Genomic DNA, 12,049 nt, shown 5'->3' with positions numbered 1-12,049 from the left:
TAGTGTTTGCGTTTGGTACCATATATTTTATTTTCAGCTTGATATTTGTAGCATTACCTGGTTATCCAGTTAATGCTTAAGAGCAAAATAATTAAAAGGTTCACACACACTTAAACATCCTTAGAAGTTCCTGAAAATGGAGGAAAACCCTGTGGAAGTTGTACCTTGCCATCAGCATTTTTTTTTTTTTTCAGAATAAGATATTGTCATACTTTTGCTTTGGATATAGGGCTGCATTTTAATGGGTGCTAACTAAAACTAAAAAGTTTGGAAAATATCTTTTCCCTATGTTTTAGTGTTTCAAATAGAAGTATTTTTTCCTTTCTACCAGACTGTTTTTGCCTTTAGGCTGCTATTAAAAAAAAAAACCCAAAACCAGAATATCCCAAAACTTTTATTTTTTGCATAATTCACAATTTTTCAACAAAATTAGAAAATTTTCAATGAAAGTAAAGGTGTGGGCTGAGGATATCATATTGTTTACCTTATGAAAGCTGAAAAGACAAAAGCATAAGATGTGGTGGTTGAAATCTCTGCTCTTGCATGCTTTCTTTTTGTATTTAATATTGCCAGCATTAATATTTATACTCCATGGGACTCACTAAATTTACATTCATGGAAAATTAGAAAAGGATGCATTATGTAACTGGTTGTAATTGGTGAATTCCCTTTCCCAAGAAAGGTTGGACCAGATCGTCTTCTGAGGTCCCTTCCAATCTGGGCTGTTCTGCGATTCTGTGAATGATGCGCTAGCATTAGTTTACACCCAAACCCATATTTCAGCATTACAGTACCAGGCTTGTGGTTTTTGCTCTTGTCACTTTCTGGTTCCAGATGTTATTTCCTCATGATCAAGTTGAATTGACTTAAATAAACTAAAACAATAATTTAAAAAAATCAGATTTTCTGATTGGCAATCATCTTTTTGCTATATATTTCTATATTTCACATCTGTAGTGTAGTAGAGGAAACTCACATTCTGTTGTGTTGCACGAAACCAAAACAGGAGCAATGTAAGTCAATATTTGGCACTTCCCATAGAGCAAGGACCACTTTGTCTTCTAGGTGAAGACTTACTTATAGGAGCAGCTCTATTAAATTGAGAATTCAGGTGAGTAAATGTTGCATAAACTCTAAATAACATAGCAAACAAACTTTCCAGTGACAACCCCCAAATCATTTGGTTATGAATTTAGAAGACCAGCCATCTCTGCATATTGTGAACTGTCCCGTGGTATGTCTAGAACTCTGAGGAGGAAATAATGTTTTCTAGTGGACAGTTAGAGGAAACATATCTTTCAGGGATTATGAGAGTGGAAAAAAACTCAGGCTGTGTGTCTTCTACATAGTGATGATTTGAAAATTTTGCCTTCTACAATAACCAAGCTCTTTACTGTTGCTAAATTGTCGTGGCATGGACTTCATAGTAAGTTTGAATTATGGAAAGACCACATGCACCATTTCTGTAGTCATCGACCTTTTGTGTGAATGATTACAGCTGTTCTCACAGTCATGGAAAGTCTGCAAACAGAGGCGCTGCTGTGGCATCCTAATAACGTATGAATAAATTGGAGATACACCCATTCATTGGTTCTGGATGAAGATATGATTTCTAATTGGTACCATCTGACTACATCCAACTTTTATTTGAATAGGATTTTTTGTTGCAACTGTTTTGGTAGTTTTGGTTGGACATTCCGCATTTTAATTACTGTCAGGGGAGAAATATTTCAGTTCTGCTTCCTCAAAGCTCATCTCTCTTCCCAACCCCTCACTGGCGGTCTTTCCGTCGGCTAGATTCTTGCTCAAACTGCTTCCATCAGAATTGATCAAATCTCAGAGATGTCCATACTTAATCTCTTCCCCTACGGCCTCATTACCTGGTATAATGTTTTGGACCTCCAAATCCACAGTGATCATTCTCTTAATATTTTTCTGAATTATTAATATTCCCATTTTACAGCAGCCCAGAGAGTCTTATACAAGGTTATTTAAGAGGGTCAGCCTGTATCTTCTAATCCACTGTCTATGCCCTAGTCATCTTCTCCCCCCAAGCTTCCTAAGGAACAAAACTTTTGCTTTCCTAGTATTTTCAGATAATTATAATTCTGACTACTAAACACAAAGTTAAGAACTTTGATCTTCAAGGCTGCTTAAATTTGAGATTAATTTTGTGACTAGGTGATGATTTTTTTTTTTCAGGGGAAAACGTCTTTTTAAAGCGGAGACCATTTAATGAGGGAGCAAGAATAAGACTATAGGTGATCAGTCAGAGTGCTTGACAGCTGAATTATAAAGATTAATTCTCCAGTAATGTTGGCGAGGCACTTTTGAGAAACTTCCCAAAAGAAATTAATTCACTGATTCACTGAAGGTTTCTGAATGGTGAATACACAGAAACAGCCTGTTTTGTAAAGCTAACTTGACGCACTCCAAAGAGCTGATTCATTCTGAGAGGTTCTTTCACGAAACATCTTCTCTCGGCTTTTTTTTTGAAGACAAAATGTCCTTTCACCCCTCTTCAGAACTGGTTTTTGCCGCTTTTCAGCATCCCTGTGCTCTCTCCCTGGAGACTTCTCTGAGCCAGCCATGAAATGAGTACCCCCCAGAAAGACACGGTGCAAGTTTATTGCTGCTTACATCATCCCTGACTTAATGATCTCTACCTCTGAAGTGAGAACTCAGATTCAAGTCCATTCTATTATCTGAGATTTTTATTCCAAATTACTTGCATTAAGTGCCTTCTTTATTTGGAACTTCTTAGTCCACATTACTCAGATACCAAATGAAAAAGATAACTAACGCCAAATTAATAGACAGTCATGTGCTTGGATGCCTGTAATTATTTTAGTTCTCTGACCACCTTGCGACAACTTGCAGATAATTCTCCACAATGCTGTTTCTCTTTGTCTTTTGTCTCTCTACTGATTTGTGCTTCATTCCTCATTAATGCGTCTCAGAGCTTGTTTTTTCTGCTAGCTGTTGCAGCCATTGAGAGGCTGGTTTATATCCTTTTATAAGCCCCAGCTCTTTTATGCAGTGCTTACTGAAGAGTGCTCCCCAGTTAACAAAAGTCTGAGGAAGAACCTGGCTTTTTGGAGACGACAAAGGTAAGCTAGGTACCTTCACACGGCATTCATTTAGCTGGGCCTGGCACGCTGAGAAGAGCAGTGCTCCAAAGCCCTGGGAATTTATAGCTGAAAGAGAAGTTATTACTTGCTTTGGCTGAAAAAGGAGTTATTACTTGCTTTGCTTTAAAGAAAAAAAGAGGAAAAAGGGAGAGACTAATGTTGTAAAGCAGTTACAGAAGTATCAAATACATTATAAATTGCACGAGAAGTAAGACCTGGCAGAGACATCACTGTAGCCTGTGTACTCGTAACATAAACGAATGACAACAGAGAGTGCCCAGTCATTTGATGAGGAAATGAAGAAATGTGTTATTTTGGGATTATAGGAGAGAATCGGGCGCTGTAACTCTTCTAGCCCTATTCCTTGCAACTGACTCACCGTGTGATGCCACACAAGCGGTCCTTACTGCTGGTGGAGTTAATCTGATGCCAGGAGCACCGGCTGACTGTGGTTGCTGTTAGACTGCATATGCTGTATCTTGTGCTGTACCACATCTGTGCCTCCTGTGCGGGCAAAAGGGATGTCCTGCTGCTACTTGCCTTGCTGTGGTTTGAGCAACTTGTGCTCGTGACAGGCACGTACTTTGTGGCCAGGTTTGAGGGATAGGTCAACCACCCTTGGAAGAAGGAAATGTCGAAGGGCACAAGAGGGATGCTGTGAACCTGTCCCTTTTGGAGTGGGAAAACTGGAGATTATTCTTTGTATTCAACTTTTTTTTCTCAGTTTTCTGCCTTTTTAGCACCTTTCCTCAGTAATTACAGCTTATTCTGGACATCTGACAAGATTGCTCCTGGTAGGACAATTTCCCAACATTTCCAGCTGGGACTGGTTGGTATCCTCATCCCATATGATCATTTTGTCTAACTGCTATGGTGTGCAGAGGACAGATAGCTCAGAAAAAGTGAAAATGTTCAGCCCAGGAATTCATGCAGGATGTGACATTACTGCAGCAGCCACAGCTTTGGAAGGTTGAACTGACTTCAGCCATGAAGAAACACCTTGCAGACAGCCAAGTAAGTATCATCCAACTTCTTGTACCTTTCCAATAGAATGAGGAAAAATTAATAAAAAGATAAATTTAAATGGAACTGGTGCATTGAAGATGTATTTGGATCAAAATCTGATACCCCAGAGATCAGGAACTGTGTAAATCTTCCAACTGAGCTAACTTGCCAAGTAATTTCTATCAACAGAGGGCCTGGGGTCACTGAGGAGACAACATGGAATCATGCACACCGAAGAGCGTTAAGAAACTATTTCACAACACAAAAGCAATTTGCATTGTTTTTCTCACTACTCTAAAGCAAGCAGGCGGCAATTTTCTGGTGCCTGCATTGTACCTTTCCTGTGCCTCATGCCGCAAAGCTCAACTATTAGGAGACAGGTAATGGCCTGGCAACTTTTCTGCACTGCTTCTGTTGCACTAAGAACTTGCAGCTGTCTGATGAAAGGAGTCAGTGTCTTCTCTTTAAATGCTAATGCATAAACTGGACATTTCACCCCAGCAAAGGGCAATGTCTGAGCACACTCCATCTGGTAATGCATAGCTCTGCATAGTCAACCCCAGTTTTTGAGGACCCACCCGACAATTAAGTTAAGGACGTGTAGATGGTTGCAGTATAGCGGAGCTTGAGTGGAGACCATGCTTTCCTGATACCACTCTGGCAATATTCATTAGTGCATGTGGCCCACCCTACGCCCCATTTGCTGCTCCAGTTTACAGCGTGACCCCACAGCCAGTTGTACAGGGAAACTGAGGAGATGATGCACCATTTCATGGAGCTAAAATTGTCCATCTCTGAAGTAGGTGTGGGGGGCAGAAGAACTCCTTAACTCAATGTTGTTGCCAGCGCACTCATATATTGAAAACACAGTCTCAGCTGCCTGCATTTCGGTTGTAACGTTGCAGTAATGTGTGTTAGGCCTGGAAGACGTTCCACAAAGCTCTGGAAAGGCTCATGAACACCACCACTTTGGGTCTTCTGAGCCTGTATGCAATGCTGCTTCTCTTCAAAAGCCCAGCAAGTCACATTTGAGACTCTACCTTGCCTTTGTTGTCTTTTTGGGAATGGACTTAGGGCTCTGTTGCTGTGGTTTATCACTTCTGAACAAAATGTTTGTCTATTTATTGATCTGAAAAGGAGATGTTTCCTCCCCAGCTGGGTGAAACATGGAAACATAGCCTGGGGAATGACTGCAAACACATTGCAATTTTCTGTATTTTTTGGACATAATCTTTTTTCCCTTATTTCATATTTTCACCCCAGTTAGCTTAAGTTATGTGGGTTAGGCTGTTTATTTCAGAGGTATTCCTTTACTAAGTGTGATGCTTTGGGAAATTGTCAGCTAAGCATTAATCACCATTTAGCCTCTCATTTTGGCTGTGTCTGACACGCATAAAACTGTACCTCAGGATATACACATCTGGCGATGACAGTCATTTGTTACTTGAATGTGACTTTTAATGAACTTTTCACCCAGCAGGCTATTCCAGGGATTTATCAACAACTGTTTTTGTTACAAGTCTTTCTGTACTTTTTGGTAGCAAGGATCAAACAACAATGTAGTGACTTTGCGGTGGCTGCTGCAGCACGCAGTGTTGCACGTATTTTGCCCATTAATCCCCACAGGTACCAGATTCACCAAAGTTACATCTGACTTGATAAATGCAAACTCCTAATGACAGGTGTTTTATAGCCACTCTCAAATGTATCGTCTGAATATGGCCATTCATCACACCAGCCATCACAGCGAGTAGCCTCCTCAGTGGCAGTACCACCAGCTTGACTTGTCTTCCTTCTTCTCCGTTCTTTGGAGAGAAGACTGCTGTTGATGGCATGGTGTATGTGCTGTTGGTGAGGCTACATGTGTGCCTGTGTTCTCCCTGAAGGTGACACAGAGGCACAGCTCACTTTCCCTGAGAAAGCAGGAACAGGCTTCAAAGGGTAGCACATGCTTTTCATGTGAAAGAAGTGAGGATGACCAAAATGATAGGACGCAGGTCAACTGTATGTATATCTGGGCTGCAAAAAAGCAACTTTACGGTGGGAATGGACCCTTTCCTAGTTCTTTTGGTCTGTTTCTAATAAGGATTTGTTTGTTAAAGCTAGCTCAAGAGATGCCTCTTTCTTTATCTCGATTTCTGATTGCCATTGTTTACATTCCTTTGGAAGAACAGGAGATCAAACACAGAACAGGATGAGGGAAGCTTTGGAAATTAGCTACGTATACAGAGACTTGCCAAGAGCATTAATAGATGCAAAGGAAAATTGCAAAAAGAAAGAAAATTATCTAAATGAAGGCAACTCGCAATATGAATATCAAAAGAGAACTAGATTGGAAATGGAAATACAGCACACTTGGAATTAATGTAGACTCATTCTAGGCCTGGCATGATTCATACAGTGCCAACAGGCTGTACAATTTGCATCAGTATCTATGTTTCAATACAATTTTGTAACCAGGCTCTAATCCTTTTATGAATGTGTGTGGGAGCCTGGAGATGAGGAAGGGTAGGAGGCAAGAGCTGGATATCTGCAGGGCACATCTCGCATGCAACCTGTCAGGGCCAACTCTGGGTTGAAAAAGCAGCATCTCTGTTCAAATCCTGGCTCTGTCATTCTGATACGAACACACATTTCAGCTGCAGATCCTCCGGGTAGACATTTCTGAACCTAGGCAATGTAATCACCTCCCTTCTCCTTAGAGTGCTTTAATTCAAAGCCCACATATAGCTGTCAGTTCTGCTCTAGGTCGCAGCGAGACATGAAGCCTGATGCTGTATCACAGACGACAGGACGCTTGCATGTGGAAGTATGCACGTATTTGGATGCATACATGTAATCTCACGAATCAGAAGCTTGATTTTTGCTTTATACTTACTTTCAACTTCTGTGGAGTTAACTCTTGCTTTGTACTAACTTAGAAGCCAGTTGCTGGAGGCCAGTATGTTGGAGGCCCTCTCCTGGTTTTGATCAACATGAGGGTACGATGGTAACAAGAAAAAGATGTTACCACTTAGAGTGATTGTGCTATGCAAACTAGGAAGGGCTCCACGCAGCGCTCATGCTGTCAATATTTTAATGAAAATACTGGTAAATAAGTAAATAAAGAACCTAGTATTCCTACTGAAACACCGTTTCCAACTGTCATTCTCCCCAAGAAGATTTCTGAATGTCTCCAGAGTCTGAGCTTTCCCCAAGTAAGCACAAAGACTGCAGGTGTTAAAGCTGCAGGGAGCTAAGACACAGATGATGCGCTTGCTTTTCTGTTTCTGTAGCCTATTATAAGACTTGTTGCTTTCAGTCATTTATTAGAGGCCTCACACATATAAAGAACTGAAAATCTGAATTTTTGTGTTTAATTGCACCTGATGGATATTTCTTCCATAATTTGCACTTTTTTACCCGTTTATAATTTTTGTTTCTACATCATTCTCTGATTATGTGGGCAAAGTGCCATTTAATAATGTGCCATGTGTGGAACAAGTGCTTCCTTTCATTTGTTTCAAACCCACTGTCTGAGGATTTCATCCAGTGCCTCTTTTCTTGTGTTGTGAGACAGAAGTTGCAGCTCCACCATTTTCTTTAATATCCCATTAAGTAGTTATTAATCCTTTGCAGCTCCACCATTTTCTTTAATATCCCGTTAAGTTAAATCTCAAGATAGTTGAGTTTCTTTATAGAGGTCTTCGTGGGCCTTTCCTAAAAGACCTTGACAGAAGCATTAATGGTATTTAAAAGTCCCGTATAGACTGGATCATTTACATACGAAAGAGCTTGATGAAGCCTTCAGCAGATAGCCAGGAGGCATGGCTTCCTTCCACAAAAGGTAGGTTGATGCTTCCCCATTAGTTCAGAGTTATTCATGTGCCAACTGATACTACTTTTCAGGATATTTTGAAGTGGATTGCCTCAAATACAAATACCCTCTGGAGCCCTTTTCAAGATTTGGTACTTTCTATTTGGCTGACTTCAAAAATTATTTGAATGGTAAGTTTACACTTCAGTTAGTGGAACAGCTACTCAATATCTGACCTCTCTAGGAACTTCTGGGTGAATAGGACTTTGGCCAGCTGATTTTATTATCCATTTTACTTATCTGAGCTATTTTTTTTTCTTCCAACCACTCAATGTGAGATAACTCTTCAGACACGATTTTTGTAAAGAAAGAGTATGGATATGAATGTCTCCAAGCTCTCTGGTAGTGAACCCTGCAACAAAGAGTTGTGTTAGCACCTCTTCCGTGGCCTTTTTTGTGATCCTTCTACTCCAAAATCATCTCTCAGCTCAGCAAAACTTCCTGGTTCTTGTGGTCTAAGGTTTTATTAGTAACTTTTATACTTGCGTTTAGCAAGTTGTTCTTCGAAATCTTTGTTTATAGTTAGGCTAAGCCTAATTTGTTTGGGTTTATGATCTATGTAAGCTCCCTTGTTTGCACACAACTTCCACTTTTTGAAAAATGCCTTTTACCTTCAGATAAGGCCTCTTCTTCTATTTAGCTCTGTCATCTTATTTATAGCCCTCGAAGAATCTTTTTTTTTTTTAACAAGGAATATTCATTTATTCTGCATCTCTTAAGACGATGCTTTTAAGGAGGCAAAATGTCAGCTTTCTAAAGCCAGCTCTCCAGAAGAGAGTTCAGAAGCCTTTACTGAGGCAAGACTCTGCCTGCAGCTTAAAAGGCAGCCTGAGGCTCTGATACGCTGCTACGTCCAGTACTGTGGCTGCTCAGATCCTACGAAAACCCAGCTCAGCACAGCTCTACCCCCAGCTGAGGGAAGGGCTGTTGGCAGGAGGTTTGCTACGTGGCCCATCCAGTGAGGCGGCCAACGGAGGAGGATGGTGGTCCTGCAGCTGCCCGCCGCTCCCCAGGTGCAGTCCCCTTCCTCTCCCGGCTGGCATCGCCAGTGCCCGCTGCAGTGGGGGCACCGCACAGAGAGTGAAATAATCGTAAAAGTCTGCATTTTGCTTTTGTTTCATTTTTACTTTATTTAGATCCCATTTATCTTAAAAATTTTAGATGCCAAGTGAAACATGGAACGTGGTCGCAGGACTAGCAAGGATCTGGGCCACTGAATTCATTCCCTGGCTTCTAGGCGCCACAGCAAAACATAATCTTCTTCATAAATTTCTCAACTGGAATTCAAAAATAGTCATCTACAGTATTTTCCTCACTGGGTTGTTTCCTGTGATAGCAATCGATTTCATTAGAAGCTTCTTTGGGATTTAATCTTATATTATTTTCTATCTGAAACATTCAACAATATGTACAGTATAATATAAAGAAAGAAAGTATTGCCATGAATATTATTAAAGTACACTAGGATTTTTTCCTAATCCTCCAGATGCCTAAAAATACAGAAACTGCACAGAGCTACAACATGAAAAGTTTCTCAGCAAGCCTTACAGATATAACATCTGTTTTTCAAGTGACGTTGATTTTGCTACAAGGAGGGAAAAATTAAAATAAATCAAAGAAATAGCAGTTTATGATAAAGAAAGGGAAGAGAAACCCTGTTGTGGCTCTAAGTGGGATGCTCCATGTTTCTGTCAAGGCACGCCCACAGCAGAAAATAAATTCATCCCAGCTGCTTTGAAACAGCTTTCCACTACTGAACGTCACTAAGGTAACTTGTGAAAGGTTTGCAGAAATTATTTTTCTCCGTGTCACAGTGGGAACGTGCACATCCCTGAAGAAGAACTTCTTGCCGTACAGTAACCGTCACACTTACTGGCATCTACGGTTCCTCCAGACATTCGTGTCGGGTCTAATTGGGAAGAGGTGTCTGAAGTTCTCCACAGCAAACACCACACATGAAATCCCGCCTGTGCACGGCAGACACCGGCTGCATGAGGAAAGGCGAGCAGCATCTCATACTACCTCAGAAGTACCACCACTACATCAGCCTGAAGGAATACCCAGGTTGGGTTTTCCCTCAGAAGACATCCAGATGGGCTAGAAAGATGTCAAGGCCTTCACATAATATCACCAAGCTAAGTCCAGGGCTGTATTTTGGCACTAATATCTGTAATGGTGATATATAGGGTGGTTGAGCGTATTCTTCTGTCCTCACATGTCCTCACACAAATGAAGCACCGTAGGTGATCAGCACACTGAATTCCAGTTTCTGCTGGAAAAATGAGCTGCTGAATGTAAATCTATAGTATAAATACTAGCTTCATGGGAGAATAACTGCAGGTTCATTCTTCTGAATAAACCTTTCTTATAACCCAGAAAATGAAAGACATCTGCTAATTATTTTCGTCATTAAGCTGAAAATAGTAGTCATAAGGGTTTTTTGAGAAATCAAACCATCTGCCCAAAAAATAAAATAAATGACAAAGAGGCTAATCATTGAAGGAGATACAGTAAATTATATTCTAAGAAAAATACTTTGGAGGGAGTATTGGCATGACTCCAAACTACAGCTCTTATATGTTAAGAGGACATTTGGAAAGATATAATAAAAACACAAGATGATCAACCCATTCTAAGCCATCACCTGAGTTATTAGGTGTTTAAAGTTCCCACTGTAAATTGGATTACTGTAATAACATGGCTTAAATAGTCTTAAAAATAGATCCTAAGTATTCTAGGTCACACCAGAAAAATGTAAAAAGTAAAACCAAGGGATTTTAGGTTCAGGAACGCCAACTTCAGTTTCAAGATGAAATAAAATTCTAACCCTCCGACTCCCTTTATTTGTTGTCATAAATAAATATGATAAAAAGCTTGACATAGTTTGTAGTGTAAGCCCTGAAAAACCCAGGTACGATACCCATCTTTAGCTGAACCTGTCCAGTTCTCAGAATATTGGGTATAATTGAAAACCTCCGTGCAGGTTACCTTGTCATGCGGCTATGACTAGTGGATCTAGTGAAAATGGCTGGATAAAGGCTCAGATAAATATGGATTGCCTGTAGTGAGATTTGCAAAACACTTTAAAGGGATTTCACAATAGATAGTCCAGAGCCCTTTTGGTACAACATAGAAAAACTATGTTAAAAATCGATGACTACAATTTCTAGATCTTTTAAAAAGCTTTCAAAGCCAGGTTGGTATAGTAGGGAATGTGATTGTGCCTCGATATACTCTAAGAAGCCAGGTGTTAACTTTTGTGTTCCCACTGAAATGCAGTAATTAAGACACAGAACTTGCTACACTATTCACAGGGCAACATTTTAAGAGGAAAAATGCAAAGACTGCTGATTTCAGGCCCAGACTGGATTTTCTCAAGCTCCTGCGTAAAGGCACATCCCAGGGGCCAGAAGTCTTACGACAGACTAGTGCAGTTGAACCACGGCCTCTCCCTGTGTGGTGTAATAAAGCCTGCAGCCAAAAAGGGTCACATATGGCTACATCCAGGTGCCAACTTTTTGCATTGTTTTCACACCAGAATTTGTCAGATGCTAGCTGCTTGCGTCGGGCAGGAGCGGGAGGATGTCCTGTGTTATTTTGCTGGTGCAGTTTGAGGGATTGCAGCCAAAAAAATGCGTAACACAAAGAACTGAGACTAAAATGAGCAAGGCTCCAGGTAAGAGCTGTATTTTTCCCTGCTATTTTTGGGTGAGCGGGCACCGGGACCTGCTCTCCTCGCCGCCATCAGTTTGCAGAGGGACAGCTCCGTTCCCCCAGGAGGGCCACGGGGCCAGCGCTGTCCTGGGGGACAGGCACCCTCGGGAGGCATGTCCCCCCATGCCTGTTGGAGGTGTGTGTGGGGGTCCCCGGTCAGGTGCCCTCTCCCGGCTGCAGAGGCAAGCTGGGGGGCACCAAGCTGGGCGTGCCCACACTCGTTTATTTTGGGGAGTGGTGCACACTCGTTTATTTTGGGGAGTGGTGCCCCATGCCAGCGCCGAGGGTCGGGTCAAGCTGGCGGTCCGCCCCCTCCAGGCTTGGCAGCCCCTCGGGGCTGCCC

The 12,049-nt window shown here is 41.4% G+C and overlaps 1 protein-coding gene across 1 annotated transcript in view; it reads left to right on the top strand.

Annotated features, from left to right (window-relative positions):
- The first annotated feature begins 11,636 nt into the window (after window positions 1-11,636).
- Window positions 11,637-12,049, top strand: part of PKIB (protein kinase (cAMP-dependent, catalytic) inhibitor beta) — a 61,149-nt gene continuing 60,736 nt past the window's right edge. Inside the window, exon 1 of the mRNA XM_009289119.2 lies at window positions 11,637-11,668. The gene's annotated coding sequence lies outside the window, so the exon portion shown is untranslated. The remainder of the gene's footprint in view (window positions 11,669-12,049) is intronic.

This window comes from Aptenodytes forsteri, unplaced genomic scaffold, assembly GCF_000699145.1.
Source record: "Aptenodytes forsteri isolate BGI_AS27 unplaced genomic scaffold, ASM69914v1 Scaffold217, whole genome shotgun sequence".
Lineage (NCBI taxonomy): Eukaryota > Metazoa > Chordata > Aves > Sphenisciformes > Spheniscidae > Aptenodytes > Aptenodytes forsteri.
This window is presented reverse-complemented; position numbering and strand designations above follow the sequence as displayed.